General features: G+C 42.5%; 1 long non-coding RNA gene across 1 annotated transcript; it reads right to left on the reverse strand.

The window, feature by feature from the left end:
- Positions 1-9,852: 9,852 nt before the first annotated feature.
- Positions 9,853-12,367, reverse strand: LOC311618863. The gene is made up of 4 exons (XR_014794392.1): positions 12,356-12,367; positions 11,992-12,064; positions 11,398-11,449; positions 9,853-10,952 (listed from the first exon to the last, which is right to left on the reverse strand). It is a non-coding gene; the product is annotated as an uncharacterized lncRNA (long non-coding RNA).
- Between the last annotated feature and the right edge of the window lie 10,899 nt (positions 12,368-23,266).

Raw genomic sequence — 23,266 nt, forward strand, 5'->3', positions numbered from 1 at the left:
TGGACAACCTCCCATGTTCCTCCCTGGCCAGCCAGCCAGCCCCTATTGGCCCGGATTGGGACTGGGCCAAGATGAGGCTGGACTCGCCCTGGAGCATTCCTGTGGTTCCTCTCTGACCGTGATTGTGCACCAGTGGGGTCCCTCAGTCTGGCCTGTGCCCTCTTGCAATCTGGGACCCCTCAGGGAATGTTGGAGAGCCAGTTTCAGCTGATTCTGCAAGCCACTCCCCTTGGGAGGGCGCCAGATGCAGGGCTCATGGCTGGTGAGCAGCGTGAGCCTCTCCCAATCCAGACTGTTTGGGTGCGAGCCTGTGGCAGGCGCAGTGGGGCTGGGATGAGCGTCAGTGTCAGATAGGAACTGCAGGCAGTGTTGGCTTATGGGTTTTGGCCTGATCCCCACAGGCAACCCAGAGAGACCCCATCTGTGCACGAATTCATGCACCAGGCCTCTAGTTTAATGTAAAAAGTTTAATAGCTTCACTTATCAAGTGTGAGGCTCCCACCCCTTGGCAAATCAGCCTCTCTTTAGCCAATGAGGCGGTCAGCTCTGCTAAGAAGCCTCTTGGGGGTTGAGAATTATGTGGCTTGAAGAAATTTCCAAAGGCCCTTCTCTTTTTTCCAAACTTTATTGTTTTGGGTCAGAAGCAGTGTAAAACTTTACCACAACAGGCATGTACATTATGTTCTATAAAGTATATGCACTCATATGTGTATGTTTAAGTGGAACAGAATACAGTGTTTCTGAGAATAGAAATATAAAAAAAAGTTTAGTTAATCCTAGAAGGAAAATAATCCAATACACTACTTTTTCTATTAACTTCATCCTTGAAAATAAGTTTTTAGATCAATTTTTTTCTTTTTTAATTGCTTTTAACCATGTAAAGCACTGAATTAATCCTTGCTTTATATTTTTTATTGAATTTATTGGGTTTACATTGGTTAATAACATTATATAGGTTAAGATGTACGGTTGTGTAATATACCATCTGTATATTGTATTGGGTGTTCACCATTGCAATATATTAACTTTTTGAAGAATTTTTTATAAATACAGAAATTCCAGATGATGAATTATCTCAATATTCAAGTTCAAATAATTTATTGGTTCTGGTCATGGTCTTGAGAAGGAGCCTTGTCTAAATAACTTCCAGGAGATGATGGAAAGGACAAAGAAGAGGCAGGCAGGTACCCTCCCACTAGCCTCAGGGTTTCAGACTTTTCTTCCTCTTTTGAAAGCCAAGGGATGTTTCTTCTAATAAAATGGTGCAATGACATCAGCTAAATACAGAGGAGGGAAGCTGTTTTAGTTAACACATGGGTGAAGGTTCTGTCCCCGCTTCCTTCCCCTTACTCTGCTTTCATCATCATGCTTTCTTCTCTAATTCTCTCTGACTCTGACCCTGCAATTACTTTGGGCCCACCTGGGTAATCTAAGATAAGTTCCTTTATTTAATCATACCTGTGAAGTTTCTTTTGCTAGGTATCATGTTCACAGTCTTCCAGCAGTGTGTGTCTTTGGGACCATTATTCTACCTACTACAACTTTCTTGTGGATTAACTTGAATTAAGGCTAGTACCTTTTGTTAAATTTATTAACTCAGCTTCTAGAAGGTAACCCTGGTTAGTAAGGCTTCATCTCAGCTACCCACCAGTGAGTTGAGGTGTTCTTTAGTCTAACCTGATAGTTCTCCAACTTTAGCCAGAATAAAATCACCAAGAAGAATTCTGAAGACAGATTGCTGTACTTGAAACTCAGAAATTCTGATTCAATAGGTCTGTGTGGCCCAAGAATTTGCATTTCTCAATCAGGTAAAATATTTTTAACAAACATCCGCAAATTCTTTGGCACTCCTCCCTTCAAAAGGTGGGGGTCTCATTTTTCTCCCTTTGAGTGTGGGTCAGATTCAGTCACTCACTTCTAACTGTATTCAATGGATGTGATGGCATATTGATTTCAAAACAAAGTTCTCAAAGGCAGGAAAGCTTCTGTGCCCTCTCTCTCAGAGCATGGGGAGGGCCAAACCCCATGTCTTGAGGACACTCTCACAGCCTAGGGAGGAAATGAAGACTGCTACCAACATCAGCACCAATTTGACAGCCAGATGAGGGTGTCACCTTAGAAACTGGTGCTTGAGTCCCAGTAGAGCCTGCAGGTGACAGCAGCTCTGGTGACAACTTGCCTGCAATCTTATGGGAGACCCTATACTAAGATTTCCCTGCTAAGTCACTCCTGAATCCCTGACCCATGGGAAGTAACAAATGTTTATTGGTGTTAAAAGCCACTAACTTTTGGGATAACTTGTTATACAGCAACAGATAACTAATACATAGGTGATGCTGATGTCACTGGTCAAGAACCACACTTTGAGAAGCAATAGTCCAGCCTATTCACTGGGGGGCACAGGTATTTCTCCTGCCAGCACTGGTATTCTCAGGAGAACCAGAGGAACGTAATGTCCAGAGGTTTATATGGACTACAAATTCATTTTCTCCTTTCTGCAGACATATTCAGTTACCACCAGTCGCTCTTTCTTGTAAATTATTTTATTAGGAAGAATAGCAACAATATGTCAACTGTGTGCTGGACTCCAAAAGGTCATTTCTGTCTACTCAGTCATATAAATGTTCTGTGCATGGGTGAAGGACAGGACAAGATTAGGGAGAAGAGAACATGATAAAAAAAAAAAAAATTAGACCATTGTTCTCTGTCACACTTTTTTTTTCTTTTTTTTCAGTCTAGAGGTGAATGAGATGAAAGAATAAAACAAAACTTTTGACAAAAGAGGGAAAAGTAGCACTAGGAGCTAGGAGAGTGAGAGGCGTCCAACTGTTACATATTGAGAAACAAGCTTTCCTCATTGTATCAGAGAAGCCAATTCCTGGACCAGGTGTAGAGGAAACTGGGAGTTTATATTATCTGGGTTGTCAATAAGAAACAAGTGGACACACTTCCTGTCTGATTCTCCTGGAAGATTAGCAAATTCCTCAGCAAAGATGCTTTTCCAGGGGTTTCGTTAGTTGTTTACTTTCCCAGTTGGCAGTTGTGAGCCAAAGGCAATGTGGCTCCCAGATGAGGGCAGGGAAGAAGTGGTAGTGAACACAGAGTGCCACAGAGGAAGGCAGCCTGAGCTCCAGCACGCCGCATTGGCTCTGCCTTCAGATCGGGCTGTGCCAGGGCCAGCTGGTCAGCACATTCACATCAGTGACCCCCATTCTCTTCGATGGGGTTTCTCTGGCTTTCCCCTTTATTTTATGAAAACATAAAATATGGCATATGATTTCATTTATATGAAATTCTTGGAAAGGCGAAACTAATCTAAAACGACAGAAAGCAGAAAGTGGTTGCCTCAGGCCAACATTGATGGGGGTGGAGGGTTGACTACAAAGAGGCATGTGGGAATTTGAGGAGAGATGGAAATGCCCCACATTTTTATTGTGTTAGTGGTCACATGGGTGTATACATTTTCAAAATTCATTGAACTGTACACTCAGAATGGGTACATTTGCCTGTATATCAATATATCTCAATAATGTTGATGTTAAGAGTGTGACATAGGAGGAGTCCTTTGATAGGGCTGTCAATGACAGGTTTGGCAGAAAATGAGTTATCTGGTAGAAGAAATAATGCACTAGATTACATTAAATGTCTTCAAACAGAGTGGACAGTCACTTGGAGGAGATTTTATGCAAGGAATTCAAGGATAAATTAGAGGATGGAATATATATATTAGTTTCCCAGGGCTGTCATAACAAATTCCTACAGACTAGCTGGCTAAAACAACAGAAGTTTGTTCTGGAGGACGGAAGTCTGAAAGCAAGGTATCAATAGGGTTAATTCTTTCTATAGGCTCTGAGGGAGAATCCATTCCAAGCTTTTTTTCTATCTCCTGGCTGCATGTAATCCATACTAAATTTTGCTTGCTGCAGAACTCCAGTCATTCTTCCATCAGCATGTGGCCTCCTGTTACTATTTCCATAGTCTGTCTGTGTTTTCTCCTCTTCTTATAAGGACACTTGTCATTGGATTTAGGGCCCAGATAATCCAGGATGATCTCATTTTAAGATCCTTAATTATATCTGCAAAAACTCTTTTTTTCAAATAAAGTCACATTCAAAACTCCAAAAGGGCATATATTTTGTGGAGCCTCCACTTTACCCATAAAGTTTATGTTCTATCCAACTCTGAGATTCTAGGATCCCACATTATTTATACTGGTGACCGTGTGGCTTATATTCAATACTTTCATAAAAGAAGTATTTGAAAGGCAGGCAGTGAACATCTACTACTGGTTGGAAGCTGGGGAACAGAATAACAAGAGAAAAGAAGGGTTAGAAAATATAACTTTAGAGTTTGCCTAAAGCTAACCTTGATGCCCAATCTATGTAATTTCTAAACATTTAACCTGAGGTCTTTCCACATACACTGAAAAGGAGAGAAATTTGATCAGAAAGCCATTCTTCCTATGAGAATGGGGAAGCAAAAGAAAATTTCTACGAATTCTAGAGTTATAGAGTTCCACAGTTTCCAGATACTTCCTTAAAAGATCTTGCTCTGCCCTACCCTGCCCCAAATCTGTTTTGAAACTGATCTGAGTTGTTTTTTCTGCTGCCTTGGAAACTTCTCAAACGAATAGCCCTGGGCCTGATAACAGCCCAAAACTCTGGTTCCCACTGAATGTCCTAATGAATTATAAAATCTCAAAGTATTTGGAGAGGAAAGTGATCTTATTCTAAGAGTCCCTTTACGAATGAGGAGAAACTGTAACGCAAAATTGCCTAGAAAAGAAGAGGAGCAAATGAGATCTCACAGCTACCAGCATCACAGCCACGTGTGTCATAATGCAAGTGCGTCCTTCCGCTCCATCACCACAGAAGAGAAGTCGAGATCCACTGGTTTCAAAATGACAATGTGCTGTAGCCGGTGAAAAGCCAGTGTGATAAGAGGGATTTCCTCCCTGGCCCACAGACCTAGTGCCGTTAATTCCCACTGGCACTGGTGACGCTGTTTGTTTGTTAGCTCTCATTGGCATATATTGTCCCTCTGTGGATCCCCGTACTCTCCCTGCCCAGATTAATCTGGTGACTCTCATTACATGATTGATTACAACCAGCATCTCACTAAAAACGGGGACTGGAGGATTAAAATAATTAATCTAACCCTTCAGGAAGGCTATTTTCTGTATTAATGTCTTCATTTTTATCAATTACAGACACTTTTCAACTTATGATGGGAGTACTTTCTGATAAATCCATTGTCAGTTGAAAATATTGTAAGTTGAAATGCATTTAATACATCTAACCTACCAAACATCATAGCTTAGCCGACCCCACCTTAAATGTGCTCAGAACATTTACATTTAGCTACATATATTAGCAAAATAATCTAAACAAAACCACCTTTATAATAAAGTGTTGAATATGTCTAGCAAGGGGAAAAGCTGTGAAAACAAGAACCTCACCCCCAGGGTAACCTATCCTCCCCTAGCATATCTCTGGTCAGGCAGCTTAGATCCCCTGACTTTTCCTCCCTAGAGATAACATCTAGGCCTTAGTTGTATTTCAGTTCCAGGCCTAGAAAAGCAGCAAAACCAGACAAGTGATGTTGTGACTATCTCAGGACCAGCTGCTTTGACTAAGGAACCTCTGCTCTGACACCAGCCAATCAGTAGAGACCAGTACCCGACGAGCACACCTGGAAAGCTGATGAGTATTCTATTAAGACCCTCCCCTGAGCCTCCCCTAAGACTTCCAACTGCAAAACAAAGAAATAAATATGCTGGCCGAAACCAGTTTGGCTCAATGGATAGAGCATCGGCTTGGGTTCTGAAGGGTCCCGGGTTCGATTCCGGTCAAGAGCGTGTACCTTGGTTGCGGGCACATCCCCAGTAGGGGGTGTGCAAGAAGCAGCTGATCGATGACTCTCTCTCATCGATGTTTTTAACTCTCTATTTCTCTCTCTCTCTTCCTCTCTTAAAAAATCAATAAAATATATTGAAAGAAAGAAAGAAAGAAAGAAAGAAAGAAAGAAAGAAAGAAAGAAAGAAAGAAAGAAAGAAAGAAAGAAAGAAAGAAAGAAATATGCTCAGGACAAATGACCCAGTGCATGCTCTCCCTCCAATGAGCATGTCCATGTCATTCCCCCACAGGCACTTACCCCACTAGACTTGCAACCAGAGAAGCAATGGACAGTGACAACTCATCCCAGGCTAACCCCCTGAACCTGTCTCCGAGGCCTCCTTTTCTCTAACTTCTCAGTGAGCCAAAGCAGTCCAGCCCAGGCTTTCCTATTGTTTCTTCTATGTCCGTCCTTCCTTGTTTCATGTCTCAAGTATATTTTTGCTGCCATAATGGACCTCAAACCCTCTGGCTCAGTGCAGTGTAGCCCTTGCCTTTAGATATTCCCATTCTCTATCCCCTTTTCCTTAAATTAAATATTTCTTTAATCACTGTCTGACAAGGCTATTTAGTCTGCCCGTGCGCTACTGCACCACCAACTTTAACCTTTCACATTCTAAAGTGAAAAAAATGTAAACAGAACCAGGGTAAAGTTGTATTTGGATAAATTACCCTAAGATAGATGTAACTCCCCATTGAGCTTGTGTGTGTAGAACCCCATGTAGTTGTGAATTTCCAGACAGAAGAATCACATTTGAGCCACCTTGGATGTCATTGGCAGTCCTTGAGAAGAGCACCTAGGAGCCAGTGAGAGGCGGGGAGCACACACCGGGTTATTCTGGGCCAGCCTGTGGTGTCATCAGGAAGCCTAGAGGTGGCACAAGAAACCTGTGCTCAATAAGAACCTTCTCCAAAGCTGAACTTGGCTACTTGGCCATGCCTCTGAGAGCCCAAAAAAGAAAGCCAGGCCATGAGAAATACATTTCAAGCCTATTCCATGGCTCGTGACAGAAGGAAAGTCTAAATTTAAATCTCTGAGCCATAGTTGCAGAACCAAAAAGTTTTTATACGACCAAACATGAACAGATCTTTGGGAAAGAGGGACAGATCCTCACTCGTGTGTGTGTGTGTGTGTGTGTGTGTGTGTGTGTGTGTGTGTGTGCGTGCGCGCGCGCGCGCACACCCACATGGGGAGAGACCCATACTGAGCACTTCTTACCTGCTGGCTCTGTAGAGGTGTGTGTGTGTGTGTGTGTGTGTAGGGGAGGAGGTGGTGAGACTGCAAAAGGGAATGCTGCTGGCCCTCTTTAGAGAAGCCTTTAGTTCAACAGAAGGGGATGTTACTTATGCTGCCAGAATCCACTGGCTTTGTGACCCCAGATGGGGCTAAATGTGCTGAAAAATTGTACTACAGTGAAAACTGGAAGGTAATACTGGAGGAAGTGAGCATGATTTAGTTCTAACGTGCTGGGCCAGCAAAGATTTGGGCCAAACAGAACCGTGCTATGCAGCTCAATGAGGGAATGAGCACCCTGCTTATAGGTATACTATAGGCCGGATGCACGAAAATTTGTGCAACAGGCCTTCCTTGCCCCAGCTGCCAGCACTGGCTTCCTTCAAGCATCCAGGACCCACTTGGCTTCCCTCTGGCCTCAGCTTCATGGAAGATGTCCAGTTTAATTAGCATATTACCCTTTGATTATTATAGATAATATTTCACCTTCTTGCTTGCCTGATGCTCACAGCACCCTCAGCAGTGAGCATTATTATCTTCAATCTGCTGCAAAGGACACTGAGATCAGAGAGGTTAAATGATCAACCTCAGGTCACACAGCCAGTCCAAGGCAGAGCACTGTGCCTTGGCATAGCAGTCAGGCTTCAGAGAGTCTGAACAGAAGGAATGTCACCTAGGATAGGCATCCTGCCAACTGCAAAAAGCCAGAGTGCTTTAAGTGGGTACTGCCTTAAAGGTGAAGGCAGCCCCCTGAACGCCTGTGCAAGGGAGGCTGGCACAGAGGCCTCTGACTTGGGGCAGGCAGCTGCTCTCTTCCCCAGGCAACACCTGCTCACAGGATCACCAGGCAGAGGAAACAAATATCTGACAGCCCCATATCCTACTGCACTCTCCCCAAACACAGGGCCCATGGCAACCAAATAGAGGGTCTTGGCAAAAACACAGTGCTGGAGGCAGGCAGGGTATGCACTGAGTACTGACGCTGCACCAGGCACTATCATAGGCCTGAACCTGACTAAAGAGAACCAAGCCAGTAAGAAGCAAGGGCTCTGATCCCAGGTATTGGATGTCAACACCCTAGCTATGCTACAATCTCCTCCACATACACCCAAGTGACATCCCTTCAAGAGAGTTGGAATACACAGAAAGTAACAATGAATGACAGTTGACTATCAGCCTCTCAAAGGCAGGACAGGAAATTTTGTCTATTTTGCTCACTAATGTAAGCATCTTCTAGAACCCACTCTTCTAGAACAGTGCAGGGCACATGGCAGACTTTTAAGGGGGACAATATATATATATATATGTATGTATGTATATATAATTGATGTTTTACAGAGAGGAAGGAAGAGAGAGAGTTAGAAACATCGATGAGAGAGAAACATTAATCAACTGCCTCCTGCACACTTCCTACTGGGAATGTGCCTGCAACCAAGGTACATGCCATTGACTGGAATCAAACCCGGGACCTTTCAGTCCACAGACCGATTCTCTATTCACTGACCCAAACTGTGTCAGCAACACATGACATATTTTTTTAATTAAATTATTATCTGTGTACATATTTTAACATTGCCTCCCCCTCCCATACATACCCTCCCTCCCCAGAGTTTTATGTCCATTGGTTGTACTTATATGCATGTATACAAGTCCTTCGATTGATCTATTATCTCCCCCAGATCTCCCAACCCTACCTGCTGTAATTTGACAGTCTGCTTGTTGCTTTACTGTCTCTATATCTGTCTTTTGGTTCATCAGTAACACATGACATATTTTTAATATTTATTAGGTAAAGAACCATAAAACCATACCCTGAAATGCTAAGTTGGCCAAGCTACTTGCTACTGCCCTTTGCTTTCCCAGTTTGCAATTCAAGTTTTTCCTTCCTAGAATCTAATAGTAAAGTTCCTTAATGATGTAATTTTGCATACGATGTCATTGGCCAAGAAGACTCATCCCAAGCCTAGTCCCTCTTTCACACTGGAGAATGCTCATGGAGGAAGGTGACATTCTTATTGGTCCCAGACAGCAGCTGGGCTGAGGTGAACTTTATCTAGCTGGACTTTCCTCAAAACCAGCTGCACAGACTCACCCTCCTCACCTCTCCATTTAACCTTCAATAATGCAATTCCTTCTTTCATGAGACTGAAGTTTTGGGCTCCACTTACTGTATTATGGTGGGATTTTCCATATCACCATTGTCACTGATCTTAAGTTTCCTCACAAACAATAAGAAATGTAGATATTGCCTTCATACACAACCAAGGTCTGAGGTGCTCGGATGCTTTCCAGAGCTCTGCCCACCACCCCAGGGCAAGCTATGGCCTCACCTGCTTAGGTGTCTCCCAGGGACAGTGAATGTGGAATTGTATGGAAATAGTAAATGCCCCTGAGCTATAGGGAGAGTTTCATCATATTGGCATGTGGATAAAAGATAAAACCCGCACAATCTGTCAAGTGAGTTTGTTTTGCTCTCTAGATAAATGAGAAGCCACAGGGTGTTTTTCTGACTGAATTCTTGGCATTTTTTCAGACTCTTAAATAAGCAAAGCATACACTGCCAGTCTTCTCTGGCACTGCTCAGGGCTGTTTAATGAATAATAGAATCATGGATCAGAGGTCTCAGAAATCACCTGGCACAGGGGTTTTCAAAACTTTTAGGCCACAAAATCCTTTCAAATACAATCTTAAGTTATGGTTTGGCATGGCATGGTATTAGGTCTAGTAATAATTAATGTCGTTTTCTAATACTTTTTAAATCGAATTTATTTAAACAATACAACAAAATTTAATCAACAATATAGTTGCCGTTGTTTTCTACTACTTGTGCCCAATGCTCAGGAAGCATTTTAATCCCTCTGTTGTAAAATTCTTGTGATTTTGATGCAAAAAATTCGGTCAATGCATTTTTGAGGCATTCTTCATTATTAAATTTTTTTCCAAGAAGGAAGTTTTGCAAAGAATGAAACAAATGGTAATCGGAAGGGGCAATATCAGGAGAATATGCAGGTTGAGGGAGAACTTCCCATTCCAACTGGCGCAGTTTTTCAGCAGTGATTCTTGCAGTATGCGGTCATGCGTTATCGTGGTGAAGAATTACGCCCTTCCGATCAATCAGCGCGGGTTCTTTTTCTCTTAAAGCTTGGGCTAACCTTTCCAATTGGGCACTATACACTGCACTTGTAATGGTTTGGTTAGATGGTAAAAGTTCATAATGAAGAATTCCTTTAAAATTCCACCAAACACACAACATCACTTTTTTCGCATGCAAGTCAGGTTTTGGCGTGGGCTGCGGAGCCTCATTTTTGTCCAACCATTGAGGCCGCCTTTTCAAATTAACATACAGCACCCATTCTTAATCTCCGGTAACAATTTGCTCTATAAACGGCAAACGGTTTTGACGAGAGAGGAGCGAACTGCAAATTGTGACTCTTTGATTAAGGTTGTTGTAGGTCAACTCATGAGGAACCCATTTTCCAAACTTTTGGACTTTGCCAAGTGCACGCAATTGATTGGAAATTGTTTTTTGTGAACAATTTAAAGTTGTCGCAAGCTCTTGTTGGGTAATTTGAGGATTTTGCACCAAAAGAGCTTGAAGAGCTTCTTGATCAAAATTGGACACACGGCCTCGACCACTCTTGTCATCTAACGAAAAATTTCCCTCGCGAAATTTCTCAAACCAACGCTGGCATTTTCTGGAGCTAACTGCATCTTGACCAAGAGCACTACAGATGTTTTTTGCAGCCTCACTTGCTTTTCTTCCTAATTGGAACTCGTAAAGCATGCAGTGTCGAATATGCTCTTCATCCGCCATCTTCTTAGCCCTAGTTTTGCAACAAAAACCAAACCAAACACAAACTTTTTCAAGCAAAACTTGTTAATTGCACTTCACACGTTCTGTAGATACCACGTGTTTGAAGGTTATGTCAATACAAGTCAACGCCAAGCAAGATTTTAAACGAATGTTAAAAACGACATTAATTATTACTAGACCAGATATGTTATGTATGGTATGACATGGTATGGTATTTGGTATGACATGGTATGTATGGCATGGCCTGGCATGGTACGGTATGACACCATATGGTATGATATAGTATGGTATGGCATGGCATGGTATGACATGATACATATGGTATGGTATAACATGGTATCATATGACATGGTATGGTATGGTATGGTATGGTATGGTATGGTATGGTATGGTATGGTAAAAAAAAAAAAAGCTAAAAGCAGCTTTAGCCCCTCCCCTACGCTCTGTTTACCTACCTTCTGGCCAACCAGCACAGTTCCAGAAACAGCAGTCTCATCTAACACCTTCCTGCAATGATCATACACAAAGGGACTGAGAGGGGAAGGGACTTATTCAAGGTCACCCAGGGAGTTACTGAGCTGGGGCTGGCACCTTGCTCCAGCTCAGGACTTGTACTCTCTCTATGCCCAGCCTCAGCTCCAGCCCCAACCTGCTTTCTAACATAACACTGAGCACTCAGACATGCCCCGCCTGGGACCAGTGGTCAGAGACAATGCCCCCTGCCTGGTCCCAAAGGCCAGCCAGGCCTCAGCATGTGGGTACATGTTAGTGACCACAGGTGGGTACTTATTAAATGTGGAGCTGGTGCTCCCACTGGCCTTGACTTCCCATCTCTTGATGACAAGAGATACCTTTAATTCTCAAATGTGCTCTTTAATGGCAAAAAGGAAAAAGAAAAAGAAACAAACAAATAACAACAAAATCCCTACAGACACAATCTTCCGTCCCAGCCTTTTATTTATGGGTTGCAGATCAGAGAACTGTCTTGCAGAAATGACATCAGGTTAGAAATGGGAATGGGTTTTGGAAGGAACCAGGCCTGCATTCACCCTGTGCCACCGCTCCAAGGCCCCAGCATCCTCCTCTGTAAAGGCAGCATGTGACTCCATGGTCTTGAAGCTCCTAAAAGAAATGGAGAGCAAACTCCTTTTCCTCTCTCCAGGTGGAGGAGTCCTCTCCCATGTTCTCCTAGGAGGCAAGGAAAGAAGTGAAACCTGAGGAGCCCAGTCCCATGGCTGCCAGTGAGCTCCTGGGAGAAGCAATGCTGTGACTAACACAGAAACGCTGTAGAAGTGCCTCCGAACTAAATATCCCTGTCTCAATAGTTCTTTATTTTTTTCACCTTCTCCTCAGCTTCAACTACTTTAGAAAAGCCGTCAATATACAGCTGGAGCCCTGGCCTATTTCTCTTACCCCTTCGTCCTGTCTGCCTTGTCTCAGCTGATAGCCTGGTGCCAGACACTGAAATGGGAAGCTCCCTTCCCTGACCTTCCCCTCCCCTCCCTGACCTTTCCCTGCTCTCCCACACCCTCCCTGTCCCCTCACTGTACTCTCCCTCTGGCTCTCTTCCCCTCCCTCCTGTACCCTCCCAACCTTCCCTCTCCTCTCCTTCCGGTACCCTCCTCCCCTCCCTCCCTGTCCCCTCCCTCCTCTACTCCTCCCTCACAAACAGACTAAAGTCACATGGAGAGTCTGGCTGGAACATTCAGTGGTGCTCAGAAATCTTAAACACTGTGGCCTCTGCAGTGCCTGCCAGGGAGAACAGGGAGTCCTCTCTCAGGCCAGACTCGAAGCAGGCAAGATGGAAGAAGCCTTATTAGGTCATCCAGCCCAAGAACAGGGTGAACCTCTTTCTTTTGGTCACCAGCCCACAAGAATGAAACTCCAGACTTGGACATCTGCATCCCTCCACCACTAACTTCCAGTGCCACTCTTTAAGGAATCCACCCTCTTCCAAAGACAGACCCTTCCTCTGGCTGCATCCCCCCCCCCCCCCCCCCCAACACACACACCTGGAGAAAAAACCCTGTGTGGTGCCTTCCCAGGACTCAGTGATGCTTGTTCTGATCCTGCTATGTCCTCACATCTGGCTTTTTCAGTATACTTAGCACCTTTTACCACCCTGTATCATGTCCTTATTTATGGTTCTGTATGTCATTTATCTTCCTGCACTAACATATAGTCCTTGAAGAAGAGATTGCTCATCTGAGTCATGCATACATCTCAAGTGTAACTTCAGTAAACATTTACTGAATGGATTTTGCACACACAAACATACCTCTCTAGTGCATATTTTCATTTCATATGTCTCATGCTTCTTTTTTTCAACTATTTCTACAGGTAAAGCCACTTTATATTCTTGCAGAAAGAAAGGAAGTTATCCTTTGTCATTTCCCTATTTTTCCTATCTGGGAGTCAACAGTCTCCCTCCATTTTCTTGGGGAAAGTGGGCTCACCTGAATCAATTCTTTATTCAACTTCCTCATACCATGAGAAAGCAGGTTTCTGAGGGCTGCAAGCCATTCTCACAGCTCCACAAGCCTTATTCCAGCATGGGCATGGCTCCCCACCTCTGCACTCTGGCTCCTGAAATATTACCTCCCAGCTGTCAAAACTGCTCCCAATAAAGAATCTTATAAAAAATGCCACACTGAGGCATGAATACTTGCTTAGTAAGGCTCAACAAGTTCCCTCTCCAGAAGCAGTACCACTTTGAGCTGGCAAGCTCCAGTCAGAGGATGGAGCACCTGCTGGCACAATGTCAGCATCTGCAAGAGGGCTGGAGTCTGGCCAACCTCCAGAACTGGGCGCACTCTTTAAAAATTCTCATTTGTGAGAGGAACCAAGATGGCAGCATAGGTAAACTCCCGTACTTGCTGCCTCCCACAACAACATCAAAATTACAACTAAAAGACAGAACAACTATCATCCAGAACCATGGGAAAGCTGGCTGAGTAGAAGTACTATAACTAGAGAGGTAAAGACAAAAACACATTGAGACTGGTAAGAGGTGAGGAGGTGTGGAACAGGCTGGCACCCACGTATGCCACCTTTTTTTAATCGGGAGGGAGATACAAGCTCCTGCTAGCTCTGACCTCCAGTGCCAGGTGAAACTTAGAGGGAAACAGACACATACAAGGAGAAACTGGACTATCTGGCATTGGGGCAGAAACACATGGGCAGTTTTTTTCCAGATGAAGGTGCTCAAAGTGGCCATTTTTTGTGTGCTGGGACCTCCCCAATGCAAGGATGATTAGCAGCCATTGGTGTTTGTTCCATCCTGGAGAATCCCTGAGACCTCACCCCACCCAATTTACAACTCCACCTAAGCTGTGGGCAGTGGCTTTTGCATATGAATGGCCTGTCCTTTATCAGCCTAAAACCTGTCAAGGGAGCTGTAACTGGGTCAGGAAGCCCCAAAGCTTCACAGCTGGGCCTTATCTAGGCACATCCAAACCTGATACAAAGAGAAGGAGTTTGCAGATCTCTCTGTAGCTCCTGCTGGGTGACCCTAGGCAGTGGCTGACTTTGCTCATCCTTGGAGATCAAAGAGCCAGTGTTCCCAGTGGTCAGTGTGAGACCATACCAGATTACAACTCTTCAGATCCATAAGTGGCACACTCAAGGAGAAGACTAGTGAGCACCAAAGCCCCACTGAAGGAAGTCCTGCCCCATAAGGGTATCTCTTGCACAGCAGCTCTTCAACTGTAGATATAGCTGGTCCTCACAGCCAATTGGCCTAGAGGTTAATTCATCCCAGTGATACCAATAGCAATCAAGGCTTAACTACAATAAGACTGTGTACACAACCCACAAAGGGTTACATCAAGAGTATCCACCTCAGGTGACTGGGGAGGCTGAGCCACTGGGCCCTAGAGGACACCTACCACACAAGTCCTCCCTATCAACTCAAGGAGACTTAGCAGCTACCCAATACATAGGAACAAACATAGGGAAGCAGCCAAATGTGGAGACAGAAAAACATGTCACAAATGGAAGAAAGCAAACTACTGGATATAGAGTTCAAAACTAATTATGAGGTTACTCAAGAATCTTCTAGGAACCTGTGAAGAACTTAGTGGGACCTTTAAGGATTTTAGTGGGACCTTCAAGGATACTGCCAAAAAAAAAAAAAAAAAAAAAAAAAAAAAAAAAAAAAAAAGGAAAAGAACCAGTCAGAAACTAAGCATACCCTGACTGAAATAATATACAGAGATTCAACAGAAGATTAGAGGATCCCAAGAATCAAATCAAAGATTTGAAATATGAGGAAGCAGAAAACACTCAACCAGAAGAACTTCAAGTGTACCACATCCAAATTATGGGGGTGACAGAAAAAGACAGAGAGCAAGATATTGAAAATCCATTTGAAGAAATAATAACAGAAAACTTCCCCTACGTGGTGAAAGAAATAGACATAAGTTCAGGAAGTGCAGAGAGTCCCAAACAAGAGGAATCCAAGGAGGACCACACCAAGACACATCATAATTAAAATGCCAAGGACAAAAGACAAAGATAATCTTAAAAGCAGCAAGAGAAAAACAGTTAGTTACCTACAAGGAAGTACCCATACAACTGTCAGCTGATTTCTCAACAGAAACTATGCAGGCCAGAAGGGAGTGGCAATAAATATTCCAAGTGATGAATAGCAAGAACCTACAACCAAGATTACTCAACTCAGCAAAGCTATCATTTAGAATTGAAGGTCAGATAAAGAGCTTCACAGACAAGAAAAAGCTAAAGGAGTTCATCACCATCAAATCAATATTACATCAAATGCTGAAGGGTATTCTTTAAGAAGAGGGAGAAGAAGAAAAAGGTAAAGATAAAAATTATGAACAACAAAGTGACAACAAATACATATCTATCAACAAGTGAATCTAAAAATCAAATGAATAAAAAATCTGATGAACAGAACAAATTGGTGAATGTAATAGAATCAGTGGCATGGAAATGAATGGACTGACAATTCTTGGGGGAAAAGAGGTATGGGGGTGCGAGAAGAGATTGGACAAAGATCCTATATGCATGTATGCAATACCTATAGATGTGGACAGTGGGGTGGCGAGGGCTTGGGATGGGGTGGGAACCTGTTGGAGGGGAGCTGTGGGCAAAAAAAGGGCAACATCTGTAATAATCTGAACAGTAAAGATTAAATTTTTAAAAATACTCATTTGTGTTTTCTGATTATAAAAAAACTGCATGTCATAGAAATTTTTGTTTAAATATTATAAAAAATAAAACTTTTAAAGCATCTAACGGTTCACTATTCATAAATAACACTGTACACATTTAAAATTTTTCTTTCTCACTCTTTAGTCCAATTATTTTTTATTTCTTCTTTAGGAAAAACATTTTTTTTCAGCCCATCTTTCCTGTTTAGGTGGCTCACAGCTGACTGCTGGATTTTCTGAAGAAGGATGAAATAGCTTATCTTGCTTGAATGGCATGAGGAATGGTATGGGTCCCTGAGGATAAACCTTTTATGTGGCTCCCTCAGTGGCACAGAATGGGCATTGAATCAATGTTTTGGACTGAACACACGGCAGAGTCAGTCATGTTAAAATGCAGAGTGTGGGCAACTTTGTAGAATTTCAAGCATTACAAAAGTTCTCAAATTAGAATTTCTCCTCTACCCATTGTTAATACCTACAGTTCTAGTGTGAAAACTGTGTTCTTAAACCCCAAATTCTATTTCCAGATGATAAAATTGAAGTCCCAGAAGGGTAAACTTTAAGGGATTTGAAATATGTTCAAATGCATATATCCAGGGGAGGGAAATGGTTGGAGTCATTATAGGAGCAGTAAACACACATAAGTCACCATGGTGTGAATGGGTCTCTCCTAAACATCCAATAACAGTGAGAAGAGGATAAACTGAAGACACAGAAGCCCAGAAGGACTGGAGGGATTGGGGACATAACCGAAGAAGAAAATATGAAAGGGTGGAAAGACAAAGGCTGGAGACACTAAGAACTGAGGTCAGGTTTCTTCCCTTCTGGGTTATTTATACTTAAAAAAGAACATACCTGTGATGTCTAACTCCAGTTCTGGCCTTAGTTAATAGTGTGACTACAATATGTGAAATAAAGGCATGGTGCCAGGGTCAGTGGTCCTTTGGTAGATTAGAAAATACAGATTGCCAGAGCCCTATCTACCCCCCGGAAATTTGTAATTAAGTTAGTCTGGTTTGTAGCCCAGGCATTGGTCAATTTGGACTTTTGTTTTACTTCCTCAAAGCCTTGCATTTGCTCAATTGTCACTGCCGGAAGCATTGTCCAGTCCATCTACAAGCACCTCTGGCCTTTGCAGGTGCCTGTATGCATCTGCACATGGCAGGTCTGCACGCACAGAGGCTGGAGGTTCCCAAGATGCAAGGTCCTCAACCAACTGCCAACAGCAACACACGCTTCTGATGTTCTCTTTCCTTCATCAAAGGGTGTAACAAAGAAGGTAGGACAAGGGTGTCCCTTAAGCGATGGGGTAAATTCGTGATTAGCTTTTGAAAAGACTGAGTTTATTTCCCAATTGGTACTTACCAAAAGCTCATTGATTAGGTAAAGCACTACATATGGCATTTATGAGATTGTTTCTTTTCTCAGACTATAAGAAATTCTGAAAGCATAGAAAAGCCATTTTTAAATGCAAGAAAAGAAAATAGTTTGGGGTGAAAGTAAATGCAATGACAATTTATCAAGTTAGCAAGCATTGCAAACCTCATATTGAGGTGCTAATATTAGGTGACGAAGACAGCTCCTGTCTTCATCCTAGGGTGACAACAAAAGGAGCACATAAGCATGATCTACAATTTTTCCTGAAAGCCTCTGAGAATTTACCTACGACATGCATAAAGATGAATTAGGGAAAATGAGTTGCATTTTCAGGAAAGTCAGCCTCATCAGTATTGGAGAATTTTTTCTTCCACCCTTGCAGGCCCCAAACACCCAAGAGCTTTCTTAAGCTTATGCAAATTTATATAAACTCTTGTTGCCTCAGAAAGTGTCCATTTCACAGTAAGTAGTGTCTTAGCCTAAGGATATGGCGTCTTGCTATTTTCCCATCCCCTAAGTACACCTCCATTGGCAAACTCCCACTTATGACCTCATATCCCATCTGATTTTCATCAAATGCGCCCTTTTCAGTGAAAAGGAAAGCCAAGTTTAACTTTTACAAGGTCAGCACAGATATATCTTTGCAGGTGCCACATTGTGCATATGAAAAATAATAGAGGTACAAGTTCTAGAAAATAGCCAGTTTTTACAGCTGCTGTGAGTTTTATAGCAGAGTGAGTATAAGAAATCAGCCCCTGGGCCATCTCAACATTTCTTCAGCTATAAATTGGAGACCTTGAGCAGTACAGATGTTTGAAACATACAAAGAAGCACAATCCAGGAAAAATGAATATGAACGTGGGCTTACTGCACACCTGGACATATGGAAAGTGAGTTAATTTTATTCCAGTTATATTACAGTCAAATGGGAGATTGTTTTTGCCAATATGAAAATCCAGAACCTCAATCTGGGTGCAACAAAGCTATTGATTTATTACAAATCTTCAAACCTAAGGGGAAGGTAATCCAGTCCTGGGACAGAAGCCATCCGTTCATTTCGGGAGGGGCAATAAAACAGCTGCTTCCTGGTCTAACTTGATGAGCCTCACAGCCTTCCGCAGTGTTTGAAATCTCCCCCATTAGGGATCTTCCATTTTATTTAGATATTGTATCTTCATGGATTCCAAAACCCTCTCTGTAATATCACTATGTGGGTCCTTCGAGCAATGGGAGCTATTATTCATCTTGGAAAATTCTCCTGTGTATTGAGTTGAAACCTTTAACTTCCATTCATTCTTCCTAATCTTTCCCCTTCTGAGTAACACAGAATAAATCCATCACATGATGGCCCTTCAATATTAGAGGAGAGTTAGCAAGTCTCCTCTAAGCCTTCTTATTTCAGACACAAAACACTGAGCTTCTGCCACCAGTTCTAAGTGATGCAATTTCCAGAGTCATCATCACTTGAACCAACTATTTCTGGACCTGATTATTTTGTACTGGTTAGAGCAGAAGAGCTCTAACCAGTACAAACCCCAGCAGAACTGCTGCTACCCTCATAGATTTATTTGCTTTATTTCTCCCAATGCATTCTAAGGTATTATTCATATTTTGGGAAACTATATTATGGGTTCATAAAGAATTCCCAATAACTAAAAACTCCTCAGTTTTGGTCACAGAAAATCAAATGAAGCCATCCCTGCCCTGGCTCATAGCTATGTAACACATATAACATTTATAGAATATATAGCAATCTCAAACTTCCTCTGTTGTTATGTTATGCCAAGATCCAGCTGAATCCTGATTCTCTCTTCAAGATAGCAGTGACCAAGGTACTCTTCCCCAGCTAAATGTCATCTAGAAAGTGGTAAGAATGTCTTTTAACAGATCAAACTTAACAATAAAAATGAGGGATCCAAACAGGGCCATCAGAGGCACCTTGCAGTGGACAGTAATCCACTTTTGAGCACAGGGATCTACAGCCAGATAAAAATCTACCTGTTATCTCTGTCACCTGGTCTACGTGTCCCTATCTCACTCACCATGAGGGAGTTTTTCAGAGTCCTGACCAAATCCAAGTATAGGGTGGAGCAAAAGTAAAATACAGTTGTTCCTATGGAAAATAATATAATCTTACCTAATAAAAGAGAAACATGCAGATTAACCATCACTCCACTATGCCCACAGCCAATCTGTGTGAGTATGAAAATTAACCCAACAAAGATGAAGGTTAATTTGCATATGCAGACACTGAACGGAGTGAAGTCTGCTATGAGGGGAAGGGGGGCCGCCGAGGGAGCTGCTGGAGTGGTGTTCCAGACAAAAGCAAGGACTTGCTGGCTCCAGGCAGCCCAGGAGCAAGGGGGTGCTCTCTCCTGGGTGGCCAGGGAGCGGGGACATGCCGGCTCCCAGGCTGGGAGTGAAGCCAGGGGAAGGAAGGCCTATTCTTGCACGAATATCATGCAATGGGCCTCTAGTAATTAATAAATATTAAATTCAAGAATAAACTTTGTGTTTCATGTACTCACTATTGTAACCCTATTTTTGCCCTATCCTACATGGGATGCAAAGGTTGGATTTCCTCATTAGCCTTTTGCTCACTTTGGCTTTAATTTTCTCATACTTTTCTTGACTTTCTCATTGTACAAGTGAACAAATCGCCCTCCTCCAGGGAGTTTTCTGAAGCAGGGGAGCAGATCTGGAGCTCTATCCACTGTCACAGACCAGGTTGCTCTTCATTAAAAGGCTATTTGGCCAGTGTTTTTTCACAAGCCTCAGTTCATCCTAGGCCTTCCTGACATTATTCCTATTACTTTTGGTCTCTCTTCTTGGACTTGGAACCTCCTCCCATCCCTTGTTCCCTTAGCAAGTATAGTCTCTTCAGAGAACTTACTCTGCAGACACATAGCCTCTGCTATGTCACTCCCTCTGGGCATATGTCACTTCATAGAGCATGTTTCTGATCAATGCCACCCCAGACCTAAGCAGAAGGAGCCCAATTCTGGGCCCCTGTGTAGTGAAGAGTTAGCCTTACCTACAGAGAAATCTTGTCTTCGCTCTTGGCTACTGGGAGGTGATCTCTAAGCCTCTGAATGTTCATTAATAAGAAGGTCTTTGTTTACTGAGGGGCTTAGCCACTGCACATCATAGCAGTATGATTTATCATGGGAACTTGGAACACACTATATCAGTTCCAACCTCTTAGAGGACTGGAGACTAAAGGTCAACCGCGCTGGCAGTACAGGATCAAGACTCAATCAAGACCATGCACACCAACGTTCAGATGGGTTTCTGTGGTAGGCTGTACATATTTTCATGACCAAGATGGGGGAATGCCCTCCTGACTCCCTGGAAAGAGGCAACTTGTGGAACAAAGAACATGAGCCAAAGCCAGCTCTCCAAGTGCCACCATATTCCAATGCACAATTCCAAAGAGTAGAGAATTCTAAATTTGAACTTAGCCATCAAGATCATTTATAAAGGTATTTTTCTCAAAGCAGCAAGATAGAACATATTTTATTTAGTTTAATAGGTTGTTAGCCTAATTTATTGCCTTTAAATATTTAGACACATGGTATGTAAGACTCTATAAGTACTCTTGCCTCCAGCTCTGAAACATTAGGAGTCAGCTTACTGCTGATCATCAGAATTGTGTTCGTAGAGGCTTCTTCCTGATGATAGTATCTGTCAAGAGAGGTTGCTAAAGGTTAACAAAGCATCACATCCCAATATTCCCAGAATATATAGAAAAGCATGCACTAAGATGTTAAAATGGAATTTTACTTTGTCTTGTTTTCTGCTGAGGCTTCAAAAGACTGAGAATAAACAGTAAATGCTAAGTCTTCCCACATTCCTAAATGAAGTGCTAGACCCTGATTCAGGTATTTTTCCTGCAAAACCAGACAACAAAACTTGGTGCAATAAAACAACACTATTCTATTTTCCAAAATTTCTCTGCATCAGAATTTTGTACAAGGCATAAAGAGAATGTGTTCATACCACTAACATCTCTAGACCTCAGCTGGAATTCCCAAAATATGAGGTATGAGGTTACTGGTTGAGATGGCTGGAGTAGGGAAATGTGATGGGGGCCTTGATTCCTCTGTCAGCTGGTTCCTCAGTTCTTAGTGCACCCTCCCCACATGGCCAGCGTGAGCTTCCTCGCAGCATGGAGCTCATGGGAACTGGCCTTGCTACATGCTTCTGAATTACTCCCAAGGAGGAAGCAGAAGATGTCCAGCTTCTGAAAGGCCAGGCCCAGACCAGCACAGCATCACTTGCACCATGTTCGGTGAGTCAAGGCCCATCAAGGGGCCATGCGAAATCAGAAGGGACAGGGCAGTAAATATACTCCACTTTGCTAAGGAGTGAACTAGGTGCATATACAGGGAGAGAATGAAGTGATGGGACCACCTTTGGAGATGACAGACAACAACTACCTATGCAGAACTGCAAAAGAAAAGACTAAAGACTTTTGTAGCCCCTAGCTCTAGACCAACCAAAGGTTTAACATGTTTGAAGTTGAAAATCAGAAAGAAAGTTTCCTTAGAAAAAGTTGTTGGACTGTCAAGGCACTTTTCTTAACCTGTTTTTTTTTTCTTTCTTTTTTTCTTTTTTTTCACTTCAAGCCTGGTGAGAGGAACTCCAGGCTTCAATTAATTTTCCAGCTTGGAATCTGACACTTCTCTGAAATTAAACTCCTGGCATATACCCAGCTGTATATACCATAGTTAGGAAGCACCAGACTTCATCTTTTCTTCATGCTCATAGCAGCATTATTCACAACAGCCCAAATGTAGAAGTGACTCACATATCCATTGAGAGATGAATGGATACACAAAGGTGATATACACATACAGTGGGATATTATTCAGCCTTAAAGAAGAAGGAAATTCTGACACATGCTACAATATAGATGAACCTAGAAGACAGTATACTAAGTGAAATAAACCAGACACAAGAGGACACATATTATGAGATTCCACTGATATGAGGTAACCAAATTAGTCAAACTCATAGAGACATAAAAGGAATGGTAGTTGCCAAGGACTTGGGGAGTAGAATAGTAGGGAGTTGGTTTTTAATGGGTATAGAATCTCAATTTGGGAAGATCAAAAGTTCTGGAGATGGATGGTGATATAACAGAATTTATATTTAAGGATAGTTAAAATGGTAATTTTTATGTAAGATATATTAATAACAGTTTTAAAAAGCAGTGCTAGCCATAGTTAAGAGAGACCAGGCCCCTGCCAGGAGGAACTGGACAATTGTGTCTCCACCTCTGTCCATCACCAGAACTTCCCTAACCAGGGGAGAAGGATAATCAAAGGGTATCATAGTTCTGGATCAATTTTGTGACCTGTGTTGAAAAACCATCAGCCTCATTTATCATAAATTGTATAACTTGAGAATAAAATGGTATATACTAAATGCTCCCACATTCTTAAGTTAAGGCTATCAATATGGTACCAAGGTGGCTGGGATCCTCAGCCAGCCTGTGAGGTGGGAGGGAGTTGAGGAAGACTGAGGAAGGAGCTGGCTGATGCAATTGGCCTTTTATGGGAGAGACCATCAATTGCAAACATATATTCAGAAAGATAACAAAATTGCCCTTGAGGCAGACTATTTCTCCTCATGGTGTCTGTATTAGTCAGCTTTTACTTCGAACATCCTATATAACAAATAATCCCCAAACTCTGTGGCTTACAAACATTTATTTTTCTTGCTTATAGGTCAGCTTGTTGGCTGGCTGGGGAATCTCTGTGCTTGATGT

This window comes from Pipistrellus hanaki (genome assembly GCF_964339955.1).
Source record: "Pipistrellus hanaki genome assembly, chromosome: 1".
NCBI classification, from domain to species: Eukaryota; Metazoa; Chordata; class Mammalia; order Chiroptera; family Vespertilionidae; genus Pipistrellus; species Pipistrellus hanaki.